At 38.1% G+C, this 12,463-nt stretch overlaps 1 protein-coding gene across 3 annotated transcripts in view; it reads right to left on the bottom strand.

The window, feature by feature from the left end:
* Positions 1–12,463, bottom strand: part of ctbp2l (C-terminal binding protein 2, like) — a 155,388-nt gene that overhangs the window by 115,244 nt on the left and 27,681 nt on the right. Inside the window, exon 1 of one of the 3 annotated variants that reach the window (XM_036142023.1) lies at positions 3,233–3,252. The exons of the other annotated variants lie outside the window; for them this stretch is intronic. The gene's annotated coding sequence lies outside the window, so the exon portion shown is untranslated. Of the gene's footprint in view, positions 1–3,232; positions 3,253–12,463 lie in introns of those variants that run through there. 3 annotated transcript variants of the gene reach the window in all.

The following is a 12,463-nucleotide window of genomic DNA, read 5'->3' as shown; positions in this document are numbered from 1 at the left end:
TGACTTAATTTCAACCACATTATTGATCCTGAACACAGCTAATCTTAAGTTATCTTCACTAAACAACAGCGTCAACATCGATGCGTGTTGTGGTCAGCACAACCTGGTAGCCCTTACATCTATGGTGCATTGGCATTGTTTCCAACCAGCTAGTGACTGGTTAGGGTTGAACAAACCGAAATTGTTGAAACAGGCCAATCTCTACATGCATCACTTGAGGTCACCCTATCAAAGAGTGCATTGCCAATGCAACAAGCACTCTAGAACTTAGGCAGTCACAAAGACAACTAAAGAAGACATGACAGTGCTTACAGCTTAATTTGTGTATACACAATAGCATCCAAATGCTATTACTATTAAAACTTCCCAACTGCTTTCAGTCTTTGGACGTATACCTGGGATGCTTTCCTTTACAGACAGAGAGACGAGGCATTTCTTATTCCCCTTCTCATTCCTTGGATCCTTTCAAAGAGCCCCACAGATCAAAGCCGGTCTGTCTTTCAAACTGGACAGCAGTGAGGGATGTATTTAGTTAATCATTTATTTAAAAAGAAAAAGGGGAAGGAAAAGCCCACCCCTGATCTTTCCACCAGTCTCTGTCTCTCCACTCATCTTTCTCCCTGTACATCCTCCTGGGACCAAGCCTGCCACCTCTCCAGGCAATTTTTAATATGCAGAGAAAATAAGCCGGCTGTCCTCTTCAGGCGATGGATGAGCGGGGAATGCCATGGGAATATGGTTCGGCTACATGCGAGCAGTCGTTTCTGATGGATTAACTCCTCCTGTGCTGAGATTTGAAAATCATCGAGCTAAGACTGTGAGTGTATCTCAAGGAGACAGACACAAACCTCGTTAGACGTGATTTAGGTTGTGTGTCGAGCTATACCTAGAAAGCATTGCTCTGTTTGTTTTGCAGTAGGGCAAACATTGAATTGATCTCTTCGATCTCAACATCATATGAAAGATCTAGCAACGTGGAGTGGATTATCCTATCACAAATCTCTATAGGTGACAAATCAATCACCTCTGCCGTCTGTCAGTTTGTCTTTCTTGACACACACAGGCTACAAACATCTTGGCTGAGCAGCTTTCTACAAGCCAGTTGACCCTGGGAAAGGACTCTGTCACAGTCTCTGCCCAGCCAATGAGCCGAGGCCTGAGGCAGATAAAGGCATAATGAACCAACCGCGGCCTGGAGTGACGGGTTTTGGTCACAGCAGTGGAGAAAGATGGAAGTGATGCATGTACACACGCTCACCCATGAAGGATAGTGATGTGTTCATCTCCATCATTGTGACACGGTCTCCTAGTTACCCAGTGATGTGTGAGAAGCCTATTGACACCACATCCAGTAGTTTTGACAGCAAAAAATTTAACTTTGTGTCAGAAGAGGAGATTAGCAATTACAGACGTTAGCATTGCTAATACTGGGATATTTTTGATACACGGTAAATACATTGTATGAGCATCAAGTTTGAGCTGTGGGTTTTATGCTAGCTCATGCATATTAGCATCCTTTTTGAGGGTGGGAAGTTTTACCAAAGTGTGCCTCTCCACTCCAAAGATATCGGAAAAAGTATTTTCTGCAGGAAAAAAAAGCTTTTTTCTCTCTTTTCTTGGATGTAAAGGTTAACTTGTAAAACATTTGCAATGTAAAGTTAGCAGTGTTGAACAAGTTACTTAAAAAAGTAATAATGTCAGTTGCTAGTTATTTCTCCCAAAAACGGAACTGATTAGTTATAAACTAAGTTAAGGCCGAGGCACATCAAACCATCAGATCCGACACACAGATCTGGGCAGATTTTTTTCCTGACCTATTGGCTGCGTAGAGGGTCCCTCTGCGGACCAACGAACTCACAAGATCGAGTATGTTCCGCAAATTCAGCCAAGATAAGCAAGCCGAGCGGTAAACGTAAAAGCTGCAGTTGCTGCTCGAACAAGCTCAAAGAAGATTACTATATCACCTTCTTATCTGTTTTCTGTACTGCAGAGCTCCTACCATGGATAAGTACACTGTTTATTAAAATGTTTTATTGATTATGTACCGAGCTGCGTGTTTCCAGACAAACCTGTATGGGGAGGGACCTGGGAGAAATTTGCGTACAGTTTACCTTGCGGCTCATTTGTATTTGCATTTTCTCCAAAGAGGATGTGTTTTACTTTGCCAACGTATCTCTCTTCCTGCCTGACTCATGACTTTCACATGAAATTGCTGCGTAATTCTGACTAATAGAGACAGATAGGGTCTACTTCAGTCGGAACTATGCAGACACAGTTGTGTAGAACTGCAAGTCAGTCTGCCCAGTGCCATTCACCTCAACCAAATGTAATTTCTACTACCTCGTACGATCCGATTTTCCGCCAGATCGGACATCAATCCGGATTTAGTCTGTCTCGGCCTTTATTTCTCTATGAAACTAACTAGTTAGTAGACAAAGTAACCATGCTGTTACTTTTCTACGGTCAAATATATCAATGAATTTGGATGACTTTCCTGTTATTGGAACTTTACATACTACAGAACTATATGATCAAACCTAACATGCAGAATAAGTTATCAAATGGACTTAATGTGTGAAAACATTTTACATTAATCTATACCATTTTAAGTGTGAGTGGAGGGACAAGTGAGTCAAGACGTCTATCAATTGCAATATATTTATGTAGATATGATTATTATGTTTAATGTTTATAATAAAAGAACAATAAAACAAAGTAGATGTTTTAGAACTTCATAATTGTTGCACGTTTACAACTAGCTATAAAATGGGCATAACAATAAAAAAAGAATGCTTCTAAGCAATATAAATAAATAAAATACCCTTTGTAGTAAAGCTAAATACGGTAAACACCATTTCAGACAACAGCCAGGCAGAATGTACTTTTTGTGATAATGACAGTAAACAATAACAGCACACCACAAAAGAGGTAAAACTAAGGCACCTAGTTGCAAACATAACTTGACAACAAACAATGACAAAAAAAGTATAAGCTTTGGTCTATTTCTGACCATTCATTAAAAACCCAAACAATGTTCCATACTAACTTCTAACTCTCCATTCACTTATTTAGCCATCCTTCCTGCATGTTTTTGCCTCTTGCTTGAGAAAACGTAAAATAGCGTCTTCACATTCAGCTTCCTATGCAGGGTTTCAATGTGCAATGCTCTCCTGCATCGCAGTATGTTGATCTGCTTTGTCTGTGTGTGCAATGCATAGAGAAGACCCCCCACCTTAAGCCTCCTCGGCCAATCGGCGTCACTTATGCCTCTGTCTCACCCCCTACCCTCTGCGGTCTGCTTTGCCCCTGCACTAGAAAAAAAACCAAAAAACTCATGCAGCGGAAACAGTGCTTTGAGAAAAGTTGCTCTAATTGATAGAGCTGTAATAACGCTCCATGTTACATTTTAGATAATGTAATGGCATTACCAAAATGAGAAAAGTAAATCAGTTAGATTACGGCGTTACTGAGTTATTTTTTAACACCGTTACTCCCAACACTGAAAGTTAAGTAAGAACGAATCTCTTAACCGTACCCGGGCCAAAAATCCACCTTATATTTATGAGCAACCTGCAATTAATATGAAATTCTTATAGATATATACTGATATTTTTTATTTAATTTCGATGTGTTTAGTTGTGAGCTATCATGGAAAAAAGTGAAAAAAGGGCCGTCCCCAGTCTACCCTAAGGGACTTTCAAAAGGCAGCCTACATTTCTAAGTCCAGCATAACAGACAGAAAATTGAAGGCACAAAGAGATAAAAGAGAGTAACATGTTTATGTAACCTCTAGTTCATAATGCCGTGTTTTGCCTCCTTTCACATCTGCGATAGCTTCAAGTCTTTTGTGGTAGTTTTGGATGAACCACTTCATTCTCTCAGACCATTCTTCTCAGCAAAAAAGCCTCAAGATCCTGTAAATTCTGCATGCTTGAGAAATCGCCAAAGTGGCTCAATGATACTCAGGTAGGGATACTGAGATGGCCACTCTAAACCTCCACCTTTTGATCCTGAGGTCAATGACAGGTCAGTTTGCCCTTGAGTTGTCGCACAATATCATAGTGGGATGTCCATATAAATCACTTCCGCAGCCTCCAGGCTGATGAGAGCACAGAATGTAGTGTTGATGGTCGGGTCCATAATTTTCAACTTTGATCCCCTTAGGTTTTGAGGCTCATTTGTACTGTTTGCTGTATTGCAAGTAGGCTCCTCTGTTGTATTAGTGTAGTAGTGGCTTTTCTCTTCAAGTGCCTCCCTATTGTGCATCATTGTGTGTGAATGGGTGAATTGTACTGTAGTGTAAAGCGCTTCGGGGTCGTTGGACTAGTTAAAGCGCTATACAAGTACAAGCCATTTACCATTGAAACAACGACGTGTGTATGTGTTTTTTAATTTTTTTCCAGAATCCTGTGTGGAATTTTTTTTATTGCATTCTGAACAGCTTTCCTGGAAGTCATGTCTGGAATCTTTGTTCTAGCACCTGACCGTAGCTTTGCTTCAACAAAATCCACAATTTTCCACTTAATTTATATTCTTGAATAAGTTAATTAGGTTTGGATGCTGCAATTTGTTTTTAACACTTACAGTAATTATAAGCGAACAGATCCCAGGAAACGATGGCCACCTTTAGAAGCTATTCTACCCATGTGAATCAACTGGTGTGCACAAGATCAGTCCAAAACAGCCAAGTTAGAGAATTTACCACAGGGTTGTTCTCACTTGGGTTTAAAAAGAGTGTTTGACAATGAATAGCTTCAAAAGTCAAAGAATATCCTTCATATCCTCTGAATAACTTGTGACAAATACAAATTTTACTTTGCCTAAACTTATATTTTATTTACTGGCTCAACCTAGACATTCACTTGTTGTAATTTCCTTACTAACACTGAAATTTTGAGAGAAACAAAGGTTGAACCTCTGACAACATCCTCACTTTATTGCATCATCTGCAAGCATGTTTCAGCAATGGACAAGCGAGGAGACCATATTGGATGTGACAAGTCTCAGAGACCCTCCAGCCTATGAAAACAGAGCTTCTGTAATGTGGATTAAAGACTCTGGTTTTCCCTCTGTGACCTAGATGTATGGATGCATGACACACACTGGTGTAGACCTCTGGGTGGGAAACCATGCTGGGTGGTCCTGTCTGATTTACCAAAGGTGCTGGCTGTAACCCCCTTTCTGTTTCACTTGGGATGTTCTGCTTCTTTGTGCATCTGAGTCATTCTCTTCCCACTATCTCAGAGACACAGGAATACTGAGAGCCTAGACAGAGAAGAAGAGGGGCATAGGAAGGAGAGCTGGAGGTAGAAAATTAAGGAAAACAGACACGAGGGAATGGCCCAGATGAGCCGCCAAGTGTACTCAGTCGGGTATAAGTGGGGCAAGATGGTGTTGCATTCAGGAGATGACAACAACTGAGGCCCTGTGCACCGGACAACGACCCAAAAAAAAAGGAAAAACAAGATTGTGTTTTCGTTTCTGTTAACAGATCTACATTAGCATGAATGAAACTTGAACTTGGACATCATGTTTAGAAAATAAACGTCTCAATTTCTCTGAAACTCCAGCAACATAAGGGATGACTACTGGTCTGAGTCTGGATTTGGGGTCCTCCCTTTCACCCGATGGCTGGCATGAGTCATGTTTGGGTTTCTCGTCTGCTTCGAGGAAAGCCCGGTTGGGATAGCCACATTGATCTACGGCTTTGCGCTTTGACTTCCATCACCCACAGGAGCACTAGTTAGGAGTCATCAGCACTCTGTGTCACAGAGCAGACGACGTCCCCAAAAACCCATAATTCAGGGAGAAGGAGAAATCACACACGATTTGGAAGGCTCAATCAAGACAATGGAACAGAGGATAGCATTTTAAAATATAAAAATGTTTTTTTACACCCTAAATTTAACCATACATAATTTAGAATTGCAACTCTCTATTACAGTAAAAGTATAATAACAATTAAAGTACTCTTTACTTTAACTACTGTAAACAATGTTTTCATAAATGTCACCAACTAATTTCTTCCATTTTCCCAATTCCCCGCTTGAGTACGGTGAAATTAGCTGGCAAGTTGCATTAAGTCAGGGATTCTCCTAACTTAACTCAAACCTACAACTGCTGAAAACCAGTCCAGGTTTATGACAAATTGTAATTCTGTAAGCAAGAGCTAAATACTATGAGAGTGCAGAGAAGATGTAATGGCGGAGCAAGAGAAAGGGGATACAAATATTATGGAAAGCATGGCAAGAAAAGTAAGGCCCACTCCCAATAAGAAAACTTTTCAATATGCAATATCTTAATATACTTGAGAGAAAATCCATAGAGAAGAAAACTGTCAGCTCTTTTTAACAACCAGGTCAGCAAAGCAGATTGTAAGCTGCTTGAAATTTAATGCTACAGACGAGAGAAAAATGTATCTCTAATAAAGATTAAATTCTTGATATAGATCAGCCAGATGTATGAGGTCATAAATCTGATAAAACATCTTGTAGTGTGTAATATGGTCCCAAGGATAACTGATCGGGTATTCCAAAATCATTCCAGCTTGAACTTCACTTAACCCGCTCCTTTGCATAATGCAGAGTTTCATACTGATGCTAACCTTAAATGTTTTTACTAATTTATACCTTATTCGGAAACGACAACATGAAGGCATAGAAAAAAAGAGCACATGATGTCAACAAAAGACTCCAATTTACATTAATGTATAATTTATTATCCTCTTGCAGTTACTGAAAAAACATTTCTCCAAAGACATAATAAGGGCAGATCCCAATTATTATAGTTGAATGAAAATTGTGTGAGCTCTTTGGTGTTTTAGTGCAGCTCCTACGACCCAGATTACAATGGACCACACTCATGCACAGGTTAATTAAGGCTTTCAGGGGCCACTGATTTGGGCCCTTCATGGGTTAATTACTCAGCAATAAAAGGACTATAGTTATTTTCTACATGCTGACAATTTTAATGTAATCTTATATATATCAGATTTTTATATATATATATATATATATATATATATATATATATATATATATATATATATATATATATATATATATATATATATATATATATATATATCAGATATATATATATATAGGTAGTGAGCACGACCCATGTCCTCGATCTGGCTGACCTGGGTTCGATTCCGGCCTGTGGTCCTTTAATTTTATATATATAGCAGAACAGAGAAATCCACAGGAAAATATGCAATCAACTGATCCAAAATCAATCCAACATATATTTCTGTTCAAAATCAATACCAAAAAGAGTAACCTCCCATTTTTAGCGAGCCAAATTGCATTCTTTATTTAAAGGAATTAGATGAATAATCTATAAAAATAAGTTTATTCTCTGAATCATAATATTAACACATCCATTGAAAACTGGATGTTTAAAGAAAAAGAATCAAAACTTCAACGGATATGCCAAGGAAACTAACTATCATTAACCGATTAAAGGTGAACTAACATGAAAAATCTATTATTTGCACATTTTATACTCCCACTTGGATCTCTACTGCTTCTAGAAACAGTTCAAGCTCTAAAAAGCCCCATCTAACCAGTTTTTGGCAGTAAATAAACGTTTTGTCAGTTTCCGGAAAATGGGCAATATTTCAAAAACCTCCAGATTATTACGTCACAGTCAGCGTGGGCTCTGTTGCCTCATCTGCCAACCTAATAACCCAAGCAGAGATCCTCCTACTTTATTTTTGGTCAGCTTGTTTTACCAATGTATGCACTGTACAATGGCTGTAGGAAAGGACAAATGTTATGTTATTAGCTTCAATAAACAACATGTGTCCGTGCCCATTATCCCAGTCACGGAGAACATAGCTTCGTATTTTTTTAATTTCAATGTCCCAGCCACATTGCCAAAGAAAATTGTGGTTTGTGTGCTAATAATTTCACAAAGGACTCTTTTGAAAGCTACCGACAGTACACGGCAGGATTTACCAAAAGACTGCTAGGTTACAAAGCTAGCATGTTGCTAGACGGTGAAGCTATAAACCTCCCGGACTACATAAGCTAACGCTAGCTGTTACGTATGGGCTTCAGAGTTTCAACCATCTGCATACACCAAAAAATTAAAGTCACTATATTTATTTAAAAACCTTTCTGTAGATTTTGTTTTCATATAATTAACTAAGAACCAAAGGAAAACTTACTAGAACCAAAATAATCAAAGAGATGTACAAAAACAGAGTCAAGCTTGTGTTAGCCTAGAGCATGAAAAATAAACTGTATCAGCGGTTTAAAAAACTAATCAGTGCATATTTAGCCCCTACTTCATTATCTGTTTCAAGGTTCGTGACGCAGCAATCGCTCTTAGCTGTTTTGCACTGAACAGCAACTGATACTGTGTCCTCTATGGATCTTCTGGAGACAGAGGTCATTCACCTGACACTAGCAAAATGTTTTTTTTTTTAAGTCCAGCTGACTCAAACAATTCTCCTCAGCTAAAGTGTTGTTGTTTTTTCATGTGGAGAACTTTGCTGAAGCTATAGGCTAATACAAGCTAGATATCACATATCACAAATAACTCTGATGATTAGGGTTCTAATATTCTATTCTTGTGACTCATGGCTTTAAAAAGTTACAGTTTGAAAATTGCCAAAGATTTTCCTTTACAACATCTCTACCAGTCAAGGTCATTTTATTGAAATGCCAAAGAAAGTGCTCTGTTTGTCAGCTGGCTGAAAGCCTACCACATTTCCTTTGTTAACCTGGCCAGCTACATTGATAATGTGTTGATAATGTGTGCACTCTACATTCTGTACATCAATCTGAGACTGTTCCTATCAAATCCATTTGGGGAAAGGAGCAGAACTCTCCAAGCTGATTGGGTGAAGCGACACCTGGTCCCCGCCTACCAAAGGTGGGTTTTAGCCAATCACGATATCAAATTAAAACGTAAGCAGCACCGTGATCATCACACTGGCATGTCCTGCTTTAAACCAAAATACTGCAACGTGATTGGCCCGAAGCGTTTTTGGTTCGGATGCAAACGGCTGAAGCCCGAGGGGTACAAGATGGATTCTCGTGTGTTTGTGAACGCACAAATACCGCGAGAATTCATCTTGCCGGAAAGGTTATTCCTTTGCTTAAAAGCTCACAAATGTCTATGAGGTGCATCTAAGATCTGCTGGATTTTCAAAATAATTCTTAGCATTTCTGAGGTAAAAAAAAGACAATAAAAAAAGAATCTCAAACTAAGTCAACATTTAGAAAAAGCCATTTGCCACCCAGAATAGATAACCTTGGACTTCAGAAGCTTTGACCAAAACAACTCCAGACACTGTGTTTTAAAGGCAATCAAACTGCACTTGAATTTTATTTATAATATTCTGCTATGCTCATGTTGATTCAGACTGTTACATAATTGTTTGAATGTTCTAAATCAAAACCTTGTTAAAGCGTTTTATGCATGTTGCGGCCATGAGTTAGAGTCAGAAGGACGGACGGTTAAAAGATCAGAATCTGAAACGAAAATTAAAGTTACTGCCAGGGTCAAAACTAATCAAGAGAAAAGAAAATCCCAGTGGAGGTCTTATTATGTCCTGGTAAATCTTCAAAATATGTAAGGATACCATAAGACTTAATAGGAATTCAGGAAAATGGTTAACATTTGGAAGCATTTAGGATTTTAAAATTCAAAACATAAAATGGATAGAAAATCTGAAAGCAGAAACTTGGAAGCCTTGTCAAGAACTTGGGTTGGGTTTTGTTTGGCTATGAGAGCAAATAGTGATGCAAGGCTTTAACATCTAGTGTAATATTGGTTCAAAATAACCATACTTGGGTTTTAAGCATTCTCCACCTGTGTTACAGAAGCCAAATTTTTTTTTTTTCGGTTATATGAACAGAATCCCTATCTGCAGAGGCAGAATTTTGCTCACTTTTAAGAGAGTGTGGGTGACATTAGGAGAAATCTAAACATAAGAAAAGAAATGATGCGAGTTATCAAACCAGACAAGCTCCAGGTATCCAATCATATTCAGAAATGTATAAAATTATACCAGTGACGTAAAATCTATAATAGCAACCATACTGGTTTAGTAAAAAAATAAATAAAAAAAATCTGTCATCCTTTATGTTCCTTACCGTCGTCTGAATTGGATAATTAATGATGCCACCTAAAATCATATAAAACGCTATCTTAAATTTGTATAGAATTAGGTCAATCATAGCGGGAGACTTTTAAATCTGTGACATCAAGTCTTATTGGAAACAGCGGGAGGCTTCCTTGTTACAGCACGAACCAATGACCCGCGATGATAGAGCTGCCATTCTCGGCAGGAAGTCGCATACAATCGTTCCTCCTTAGCCCTACCTCCCAGTGATTAAAAGAACATCTGCAAACACAGGCAGTCCTCTCCGGTTCCCTCTTTTTATATTTCACACAAGCAAACTCCAGGAATCATTACCCCAACATTGGCTCATCATTAGCACATTCATAATTCAGCGTAATGGATTATCTAATTGCTCCATTAATCAAGAGAGCAACCCTAGCAGACTTTCCTGTGTGTTGGTTTAATTATGGGCAATGCCTCTGTTAAAACAGACGCTCTGTTTGCATTACTGCAATCTAAAACTCACCAGTCTGCACAGTGAGAGCTCATAGCAGGTCTGGAAGCATATCTGAGGCTCGGGGCACGCTACAATAAAGGGTTTTATGGTACAAAACTATTACATATGCTCCAGTCTATAGTTTTTTGGGGGCTGCAATCTGACCCAGCTATCTGAATTTAAATATCTGCGCATATTCATTTTGTGATGCAGAACAATTCTTTTGGTGCTGGATACGGTGATATAAATAAACCACAGTGGCCCTGTCAGCTATTATGCTGCAAATTTTGTTTACATTTCCTGTTATATTTTCACACATTAGCTAGGTTTACATAGACAAAATTAATCGGAATAAAAGGACGATCTAAATAAAAATACGCCATGTGAACAAGCCAATCGAAATGACAACTGTAATCCGAGTGAGAGAAGTGTTTTATGTCTATTGATAATCTGGTTGACATGCATGTAAACGCTCGTCAGGATCAAGTTATTCCGAATGTGGCAAACTGACCTGAGTGCGCATGTGTGCCTGACGTAAATGTGACGGAGTGCTGGAAATTCATCGAGAAGCAGAACTGTTGTGGCTCCCGATACAACCTTTCTATTCGTAACATTTAAAGAATTCAAAATTATGATTTATTCAGTAACATTTCGACCATAATTAGAAACTCGTGCAAGTCCTGCCTGGGCGCACGGAAGACAAACAAACTCGTACTGCTTTGTTTACTATTTTTTTGTTGTTAAGCAAAGATGGAAGTTCATCTTCTTCTGTAGTTTTTATTAGGGGAATTTGATAACTGCGTATGTCAGAGTAGTTCTATTCTGAATAAAGCCAGGTGCATATACACGCACATTATGATTGGATTAATTGATTGTGTGCCCATATAAACGGTACAATCTGATTATTTTTTGTTTTTTAATCCGAACACATTTCAATCTAACTGTGAAATTTTGTGCATGGAGACACAGCTATTGAAAATGACATATTAAGCCTTACAATTATCATTAACCTCTACAAATACGTTCCTTTCAGCTGCGGAGCTTCTAAATCTGAACTGCAGATTGTTGCGAAGGAGGGGGCTGGGACACAACAGACTTCAAAATTTATGGGCAGTGTAAAAGAAAAACTCCTGCTGTTCAAGATTTTTCACATTTAAGGTGAAAGACATTGGTAAAGTAGTCTGAAAACTTGCTACAGCCTGAAATACAATTATTAGCCAACAGTATAATTCAATGAGTCTTTCTCCAGTAAATGTTCAGTAATTATTCATAAACAAATAAAACTTTACATTATGCTTAGATGTCAGAAATTGAGAGCGATCACATCAACACGCTGAAAATTGTTAATATTAATGTCATTGTTTTTAGACTTTGAAGTATCGGTTCTTATTGTATTACTATATATTGACATACAAATAATTAAAGGTCACTGATGCCTCTTTACAATAGCATGCAAGTTGGAAATCATTGCACTATTCATAGATATAGAAACTACTTGTTACAATGTTATAATCAAGATTGGACAATGTCAATGTCCAATCATAATAATAAAAGTGATGGGTTTAAAAATAAGTTTATACTTCTATCCACACCTTTGAATGTGTAAATATTGTTATACTTTACTATTCCTCTTCTTTTGCTTTTTTTCCCCTCCTTTCATTCTATAAATTCTTTTCTTTTACTACACGTTCAATATTACAATTTTAATTGAAAAAAGTCAGGAACATATGATGGTGAACTGTTTTACGTATCATCACTACATCTATCAAAAGTCTCGCTGTGTATTTTTGAGATTAAAATAAACCTTAAATGAGGTCAAAGTCTTACAGCAGGAAGATGGGCATCTTTTGCTTTCTAAACTTATTACAGTAAAAGTTCTGATGTTTTAG

This window comes from Fundulus heteroclitus, chromosome 10 (genome assembly GCF_011125445.2).
Source record: "Fundulus heteroclitus isolate FHET01 chromosome 10, MU-UCD_Fhet_4.1, whole genome shotgun sequence".
NCBI lineage: Eukaryota > Metazoa > Chordata > Actinopteri > Cyprinodontiformes > Fundulidae > Fundulus > Fundulus heteroclitus.
Note: the sequence above shows the minus strand (reverse complement) of the source record. Positions and strands in the feature narration are given on the sequence as shown.